The sequence below is a fragment of the Bison bison genome, unplaced genomic scaffold, assembly GCF_000754665.1.
Source record: "Bison bison bison isolate TAMUID 2011002044 unplaced genomic scaffold, Bison_UMD1.0 scf7180017864148, whole genome shotgun sequence".
NCBI lineage: Eukaryota > Metazoa > Chordata > Mammalia > Artiodactyla > Bovidae > Bison > Bison bison.
This window is the reverse complement of record NW_011494720.1, coordinates 4,053,788-4,063,291: the sequence shown is the minus strand read 5'-3', so window position 1 is coordinate 4,063,291 and position 9,504 is coordinate 4,053,788. Positions and strand designations below refer to the sequence as shown.

At 42.6% G+C, this 9,504-nt stretch overlaps 1 pseudogene; it reads right to left on the bottom strand.

The window, feature by feature from the left end:
* Nucleotides 1-1,518: 1,518 nt before the first annotated feature.
* On the bottom strand, nt 1,519-1,791 carry LOC104989226 (annotated as a pseudogene).
* Nucleotides 1,792-9,504: the final 7,713 nt, after the last annotated feature.

Sequence of the window (9,504 nt, the reverse complement as noted above, 5' to 3'; positions counted from 1 at the left end):
GGGGCAAGAGGAGAAGGGAACGACAGAGAATGAGATGGCTGGATGGCATCACTGACTTGATGGACGTGAGTTTGAGTGAACTCCGGGAGTTGGTGATGGACAGGGAGGCCTGGCGTGCTGCGATTCATGGGGTCGCAAAGGGTCAAGCATGACTGAGTGACTGAACTGAACTGAACTGAACTGAGGTTGGTCATAACTTTTCTTCCAAGGAGCAAGCGTGTTTTAATTTCCTGACTGCAGTCACCATCTGCAGTGATTTTGGAGCCCCAAAAATAAAGTCTCTTATTGTTTCCATTGTTTACCCACCTATTTGCCATGAAGTGATGCGACTGGATGCCATGATCTTAGTTTTCTGAATGTTGAGTTTTAAGCCAACTTTTTCACTCTCCTCTTTCACTTTTCTATCTCCACTCTGAGTTAAAATCTATAAACAATGTACAGAATACTGAATCTCCTCTGTTTCTCCTCTTATCACTACTTCATATCTTATTTTGAAACTCAGTGTCAGCAAGTCAGTTTACACAATCACGATGAGTCGTCCAGATTTATAGAAGCCAGGAAACAGGGTGTCAGGTTCCTCATGCCAAACTGCCCTCCCTCTCATCTGCCGACTAATTGATACTGCAGCATTAGGAAAGAGAATTCTGATGATTTAAACAAAATTAAAAAAAATTTTTTTTGTCTGCTCTGGGCCTTTTTTTTTTCCCAAGCCAAACTGTATCTAGCTCTATTAAAGATACTTTTCATAAACAATCATGGTATTTCAGGCAGGACATGGGCAATCGTTAACAGCATACAACTTTCAAACTCCCTTTTTCAATGGACCACCAAAATCAGAAAGCCACTATAAAACCCAGTGAAGTCTTTGTGCGATGCTCTGAACAGGGAAAGTGTAGAGTGAGGGCTGACAGTTCACATTTCGCATGTTGTTTAACAGCTTTTCACAAGCTGACCCTGCCTTTCAGGAAACGGGAATGAAAATGGGGGAGGTATCAATCCGAGGAGCCACAGTCTAAAAAAGGAACCCCTGCTCTTTCGAGGAATGCCATCTCAGTGCTGACACTGGAAAGTCCAAATTGCCTGACATACTGGCAACCAATTTTGGGGGGGGTCAGGTTCCACAGGTCTCTGGGGTTAGGGGAGTCAAGTCTGCGCTGAAGTAGAGTGGAAGAAGAGGACATAACAGCTAACTCTAGCTTTTCCATACCACCAGGCGCATGTGCCAAGGTGGCTAATGTGTGCCAACATCAGGGAATCCCTCCTTCCTGGGAATCAAGAAGTCTCTCAAAGCTAGACGGGAAAGATGTTTCTCCCCCCATGTCAACCCAGCCTTGGAGATGCTCCGTTAGTGACATGTATCCTTCCCCCACCCCCACAACCCCCAAAACAACAATGAAATGATCTTTGTGCTAACAACATAGCTTGAAGAAATTCTGCATTTTTATAAAACTTCATAAAAAATCGTATTTCCAGTTGTACAGTCACCGGAAGTACACAGTTAACAAAAATGCACACCCTTCACTTGGCATCTCCAGCACCTTCAGCTTTCTGTGCCTGGTCTGTTTTGTCAACTCCATCTTCTGCAGGGTTATTCTCATCCCTGCCAGCATCAGCTTTCCTCTTTTTCCCTTTGGGTCCCTTCTCTCCCTCCTTTGCAGGGGCCTTTGCAGGCTTGGGTTCTGGCTTTGGAGGAACAGGTTCAGCAGATAACCTTGCAGATCTTCTCTGTGTTCGTCTTTCACCTTGGCTTTAATCTCCTGTAGCATTACTTTCAACCTTTCTCTTGGGCATGGTGGTGACGGTGGCGGGAGGTAGATGCTGCACCCGGACATGCAGGGGCATGTGGGCACTGGTCGGTCCAGGGGTCCCTCTCATCTCTTCTTCTGTGCTGGCTCTTCACTGTGCCATGGAAGCTTCTCTGTTGTGGTGCATGGGTTTGTTGCCCCACGGCAAGTGGGATCTTAGTTCCCAGACCAGAGATCAAACCTGGGTTCCCTGCATGGGAAGGTGGGCCACAGGGAAGTCCGAGAAAAGAGAATTTAGAAGCTAGAAGGATCCCCAAAGTTCCTTTAGACCTAAATCTTCAATACGTAAGCCCAGAGAAGCTGGCTTGCTCAAGGTTACAGGGTGGCTTATAGACTGCTTCAGGACTGGGGTGATCAAGTCAGTTAGGATATCAAAGAATTTCCCTTCAAGATATGGATTCACTAAGAATAAGACCATCCTGGGCCAGCACCTTAGTAGAGATGAGGGTATTTTAACCACAGGACATGGGTACACGGTGGGAGGAGGTGGCCTTGGAAGCAGAGGCAATGCAGACGGCAGGCAAACCCTGCCTCCTGACCGTGTTGCCTGGGTCCTCACACATGAGGCCAGCATCGTATTTCTCCTGTTCTTATCTCTTGCTCCACCTAGCTGGCGTCCACAGTGGACATTATTTGGAGCAGGACAGAGGTGAGGCCTCTCTGGTGTTATGCGGGTCCTTTCTTTGTTTCTTTCCTACAAGCACCAAGGATTTTCCAGGACCCAGGCATCACAAGCTCGAGCAGCAAAGGGCTTTATGTTGGCCCTTAAACTGAGGTTCCTTTAGCTTCTGAAATCAGCCCCCACTCCCACCCCACAGCTCTTTCACTGGGACCAAACCCAGAAGAAGGGAAAGAACATGAAAAATGAACAAATACAACCTCATTCCTTTGTAACTCGAAGCAAAACTTATACGGAACTCAAATGGAAAAAGAGATTTGATCTGGGAGGTTCTTTTTTTTCCCCAGAGTGGCATGCATACTGTAAAATGATTACTGTAAAACAATTATTGTTGCTAGCATTTGTGAGCTGGTTGTGGGTTTAACAACCATTTTGCTGACTTTTTGGCAGCAAGTGTGAGTTTTCCTGTTCAATTAGATCTTTGGGAGTGCTCTTAAAATCCTGTGGAATCATCTGATTCCCTCCAGGAAAACACTGATTGGTATTAATTTTCATCCTTTCCCTTTTGATGCTGAAGTAGCCTGAAACACTTCCTGCTTTTCTAACATGTTCCTTTTATTTCTACCTTTCCTCCATGCCCAATGACTACAGTATTTCCAAATACAAGGCCTGGTTGTGGAAAATTAAGGGATAGGGTCCCATTACAGATCCTCAAAAAAGATCCCGAATAGAAGGCATAAACGTGTGTTTAGTGAAAATCTGGGTGTGTTGAATAGCAGAGCCTGAAGAATTTAAATATTCTGATAGGTTACAACTAGAAGAAATTTTCCTCTTTGGTGTGCAATTGTAGCTATATAATGAAACAGCAAACTTCTTTAATGAACTCAAAGTTCATTAAAGCTGCTTAATTATAGTCTGAGCACTTGGATTTATATTTCTATTTGATGTAAAATGACATTATAAAATATCGCTGTTATGCCAAAGTCAACTTAGGAAAACATAAGATAGTAAGTAAACAATTACTTGTATGTCCTTCCTGTTAACACTTTAGAGATTTTTGTGAAATTGTGGCATAGTGTGTTTATGATTCTCAAATCTGTGTTTTATATCTAACATTAAAAGTTTACTTGGTTTGCTATGGAGAACAATATGGAGGATCCCTGAAAAACTAAAATAGAGTTACCAGTGGGATCCAGCAATCCCATTCCCGGGCGTATATCCAGAAAAGACAAAACATTAATAGGAAAGATATATGCACCCCAATGTTCTTAGCAGCAGTGTTTACGATAGCCAAGACAAGGAAGCCACATAAACGCCCATTGACAGATGAATGGACAAAGAAGATGTGGTATATATATACAATAAATATTGTACAGCAGTAAAAAAGAATGAAATAATGCCATTTATAGCAAGATGGACAGACCTAGAGATTATCATACTAAGTGAAATAAATCAGACAGAGAAAGAAACATACCACATGATATCACTAATATGTGGAATCTAAAAGAATGACACAAATTAACTTATTTACAAAGCAGAAGAGACTCAGAGACATAGAAGACAAACTATGGTTATCCAAAGGGAAAGAGGGGTGGGGAGAGGCATAAATTAGGAATAGATTAATAGATACACACTGCTATATATAAAATGGGTCTACTATACACATATACTATATAGTATACACACTGTATATAGTATATAGTATACATACTAGTATACACATTACTGTATATAAACCAATAAGGACCGACTATATAGCACAGGGAATTATATTCAATATCTTATAATAAGCTAAAATGGAAAAGAATCTGGAAAAGAATATATAGATACATACATATGTGCATACAATTGAATCACTTTGCTGTATTCCTGAAACATTGTAAATCAACTATACCTCAATTTAAAAAATATAAAGAAATGTTTTTACTTGGTTTGTTTAATTATAGTTTTATTTTTAAGTTTTATTATGACAAACAAAAGTATTTTTTCACCCTAAGCTTTTGTCTGTTATCATCAAGAGGGAACTTGTGTTTGAAACAGAAATCACTGGATCTGAAACTCTTGGCATTGTATTTTCATGTTCAGAGATGATGAGTCTCACAAAGTTAAATGGAAACTGTAAGAGCAACTAATACAAATGGCATTTGGTTCCCTTCTGGACTCTTGGCGGCTTGAGAGCTGGAAGGAAAAGTAGCATAAATTTCGTGGGGGAATGTGTAAGATTGAGTGTTTCTTCTTGGTCTATAGCAAGCTCCCCTAATGGCTAATTTAATAGTTGCACATAAAGAACTTTTTTTCTGAGTATGGCCTCATGTAACAATTCTTTCAAAATACAGCTCTAAGTCCTGGAAAAGAGGATTTAACAGTGTCAACACTTCTCTTTTGTGTTAGAAAAATGTCACCAATTTCTGCAACTCTGATTTCAAAAGATGAGGTTTCTGAACATTTATCCAATCAAAATTGATCTGAGTTACAAATAGGGCTCAGTAAAAGAAAGCCAAATATCAACTTTCCTACTGTAGGAGGAGTTAATGTAACTGATCAGAAGAATATGGATAAGTAGGGCAGCCCTTGTGAGAACTAAAAACACAAAACAAAAAAAGTTGGAGGACTTTCCTACTTGAAATATCTGATAGGAAACTCGGAATATTTAGGAGGGTAACTGCATGATTGTGGTGTGAAGTTCAGACCAAATGGAACTGACTGACAGACAAGATCATCAACAGCTTGGATAATTTACTTAACCAATGACTTTGCAGTGAGGTCATGCCACAGATAAGAATGCTCAATGCAAACCAAGTAGAATACTTCCCAGGCAGCATTTTGAAGAATGGTTTGGGATCTCTCAAGATGAAAGATAACATAAGAGATATAATGAGACAATTATATGTGCAGAGAATATTAAGTAATTTCAAATGTTCTGAAAATAATAAAAAAAAACCAATGTGATAGGAAAAAATGAATCAAAAGAAGGATCGTAAATTGTGACATAGAGTAGACTGGAGAAGCTCACTTTATTACTTTTTGTCTCTCATTCTGGAAAGCATTGCTTTGGATTGGGGGAGGGGCCTGGGTCTTTACAGATTAATTTGCTTACAGGTTGCTTATTTTGCTTCTCTTGTGTTTATCAACTAAATTATGGTAATAACTACTAACACAAATTGTTTCATCTCTAGTTCTCAAAAAATTAATAATGTATGGACTAGCTCAAAAATGTTCATATTGTATTGATCCTTAGAACTCTTTGGGTCAAGCAGGGTACTTTCCTCTGATTAAAGATTAGAGAAGAAACTCCCCCCTCTGAAAATCACATGATATCTTTATTCTACAAAGGCTGTGAAGAACTGACTCATTGGAAAAGACCCTGATGCTGGGAAAGATTGAAGGTAGGAGGAGAAGGGGACAACAGAGGATGGGATGGTTGGATGGCATCACTGACTCAATGTACATGAGTCTGAGCAAGGTCCGGGAGTGGATGATGGACAAGGAAGCCTGGACAGGGAAGCCTGCAGTCCATGGGGTCGCAAAGAGTCAGACACGACTGAGCGACTGAACTGAACTGACAAAGGCTACTTGGCATTTGTTTCTGTGCCTAGTTTTGTGCTTTACTAATACAGAGTAAATATCTCATTGACTGAATAAATGACCTATGTCTGTAAGGCGACCCCAAGGCAGAAAAATAAAGGCGCTGAAAAGAGAAATCTAGGGAGCCTGGGCTCTAGTATCAGTTCTACAAATTCAATTAAAAAAAGGATCTATTTAGCTCTTTGTTCTGTGTCAGGGATTGCGGTAAACATCAAGCTGCCGGTGAGAAATTCTACTTCTCAAGAATCTAGCCTGGCTGCTGTTTGGTAATGTGCATGCAAGCACAGTGTAATAGAATGGTGAAGATTATAGCAAGCAGAGAAGAAAAATTGGCACATTTATAAATGATCGTTTTGTATCCACTTTAATTTCCAAAGTTATTTACCTAAGATTCTGCCCTTATTATCTGCCATAAGTGACTGGACATCTTCAAGTCTGCATTTCAGATAGAAAGGCAGGCCTCCCTCAAACTTTCACATGCTAACAGCTGTAATTAAGGTAGAAGGCCTTATTTAAATAGTAATTAGCCTTCAGGACTTGAAGTGTAAACAGAACGCTAATTCATTTAGGTAGTTAATTGGTCTTCCGGGTTAGAGATCTTCACAGGGCCTTCCTTTTCAGCAATGATGTATTTATCATCAACACACAGATAATGTGTGGGATGAAATTTTGCAAACTCTTGTTTGACTCTCAGAATTTTAGCTTTTAACTCTCTGGTAGTGACAAATGCAAATGAGTTTGAAAACACTGTGAAAACAACAAGTAGGACGCTATGGTAAAATCATTTGACGTTTTCTTCATAATTACAGGGACCATATGGCTTAGTTAATTCATGTTATTCCATCTTAAGTACAGATAAATCCCCTTTCAGATTCAGGAATATCTTGGTTTGGAGATAAATTGTGTGGTCATGCTAATCATGACTAAAAGAAGTCACAAAATTCAGTGATTACTGTAAATAAAGCTGTGGATAAGATTGGTTACATTTTCCAGTGAATTCAGTGACAAATGTTGAGAGCCTCCTTATCTGTTGCCATAAAGAAAAGATGGTTAATAACCGATGTTATTAATTTTAAAAACTCATTTTTTTTGAAAGACAACTACTCGATCTGGAATTTTGTCATTGCCTTTACCAAGTTTCCTGGTCTACCGGTAACTCTTGCTCAAACAACAACAACAAAAATCACTATATTTGATAACTGCATATCGGTGTTGTTATGGCTTCTCTGTCCTATAGGTAAGTTGCATGGAAGGTGGGTCTGATGTTTCACTTTTCCAAATATGTTTTTTCTTCTTGGGGACTCCAGCTCATCATACCATACAACAGAAGCGTAGGCCTTCTGTTAGTCATCCTTCCAACATGTGCATTAAAGCAGACCTGTATAAATAGTACATGTCACCAATTCAACAGATAGTTCATGAATGCAGTGGCTGGTTGGCACCGAGGAGGCATTCACAGATACATATTAAGTGAATGGATAAACACCAGCACCTGCTAGGTGCCACCAGCCAAGTGATAGGAAGAGGGAGAGGAGAAAAGCGCTATATAATATCAGGTAAGTTCTGCCCCCCTTCCCCACAAGGAGTTACCAGTCTCCAAGGGGAAGACGTGAATGAATAATGCAATTGAAGGTAAGAATCACTAAATGCCAAAGAATCTCTGTGAGTGGGAGGTGGAGAACACAGGGACTGGGGTGGGGGGCGGTGCAGTGGGACTTGAGGGAGGAGAGGTAGATATTCCAATTTAGGACTTCCAGTTCCGGGTTAACTCTGGCCTCAGACAGAGTCCGTGAAAGTAAAAGGGCCCTCTGTCAGTCGCTGAAACTGTGCACAGGCTTTTTTTTTTTAAAGAGCTGGCTAACAACTTTCCCTTTACGATTGATGACTAATTCAAATGAGCATTAGCTCGCTTCGCAAAGATGAGTATTACAATACAGCAATATAGAACGCTAAACGCTACCAGGTTATTATGATTCATTTTAGTTGCGAAGTTGAAATATTGCAACAGCGTTAAAAGAGGAGTTACAGACAGAGACTTATGGTTGCCCAGGTGTGAGGAGGTGAAAGAGGAATAGACTGGGAGTTTGGGGTTAGCAGATGCAAACTATTATACATAGAAGGGGTAAGCAAGAGTCTACTGTGTAGCACAGAGATCTATATTCAACGTCCTGGGATTAACTATAGTGGAAAAGAATATGAAAAAGAATGTACAACCCCATGGACTATACCTAGCGAGACTCCTCTGTCCATGGAATTTTTCAGGCAAGAATACTGGAGTGGGTTGCCATTTACTCCTCCAGAGACTCTTCCCCACCCAGGAATTGAACCAGAGTCTCCTGTGTCTCCTGTATTGGCAGGCATGTTCTTTACCATGGCACCACACAGCAGAAATTAACACATGGTAGAGAAGGCAATGGTACCCCACTCCAGTACTCTTGCCTGGAAAGTCCCATGGATGGAGGAGCATGGTGGGCTGCAGTCCATGGGGTCGCCAAGAGTCGGACACGACTGAGCGACTTCACTTTCACTTTTCGCTTTCATGCATTGGAGAAGGAAATGGCAACCCACTCCAGTATTCTTGCCTGGAGAATCCCAGGGACGGGGGAGCCTGGTGGGCTGCCGTCTATGGGGTCGCACAGAGTTGGACACGACTGAAGCGACTTAGCAGCAGCAGCAGCAGCAGCAGCAGATCAACCATACTTAAATAAATTTACAGAAGAGCAGTGAGTTAAATTGCCACAATGTCATCCAAGATATAAATAAAATATTTTTTCCTAAAGAAATGTGAAAGGAGGAGGTCGGGATCGCAGAGCAATATTGACGCAAAACACTGAAACACGGAGATCTGAACTTTAGTTTTTGACTTTATTATTTTTCATTGTGTTGCTGCTCACAGTCAGACAAACTGAACAGGTACTAAATAAGACCCTGGCCTCCCCCAAGCCCAACGGGCTCTCCAGGATGCACGCGCATCTACAATGCGCCCCCTTAAAAGGAAAGTCGGCAGAGACCTCTCCGGGTGAGCGAACGCAGGTTTCCAGGGCGAAAGTAACCGGAGTCGGCCGACCGGGGCAGCCCCGCCCCCTCCCACGAGTTTCGCCGGGTGTCCGGCCCCGCCCCCTCTTTTATTCCGCGCTCACCACCGGGAGCTGGAACTTTGTAACCCGAGCGCGCTGGCTCTGCGCTCCTCCCCGCCCCGGTGCGGCCCTCCCGGGAGGAGCAGGAGGTGGGACCTGCGGGCGGGAAGGCTCGGGACGCCAGCGCACGAGGATCGGGGACCTCGGAGAGCTCAGCCGCCCAGAGGAGGAGCTGGACTGGGAGCCGAGCGCGCGGCCAGAGAACCGGAGGCAGCGGTCCCGGCCCGGGGGCGCAGAGGGGCGGAGGAAAGGTCCCGCGCTCGGAACTGAGCCCGGGGGAATCTGGACTCCCTGCCCCGCGTTCCCGCAGCGGCCGTAGCCTAGGAGCGGCAGCTGTGTCTGGAGTCCCGGCGGCGGC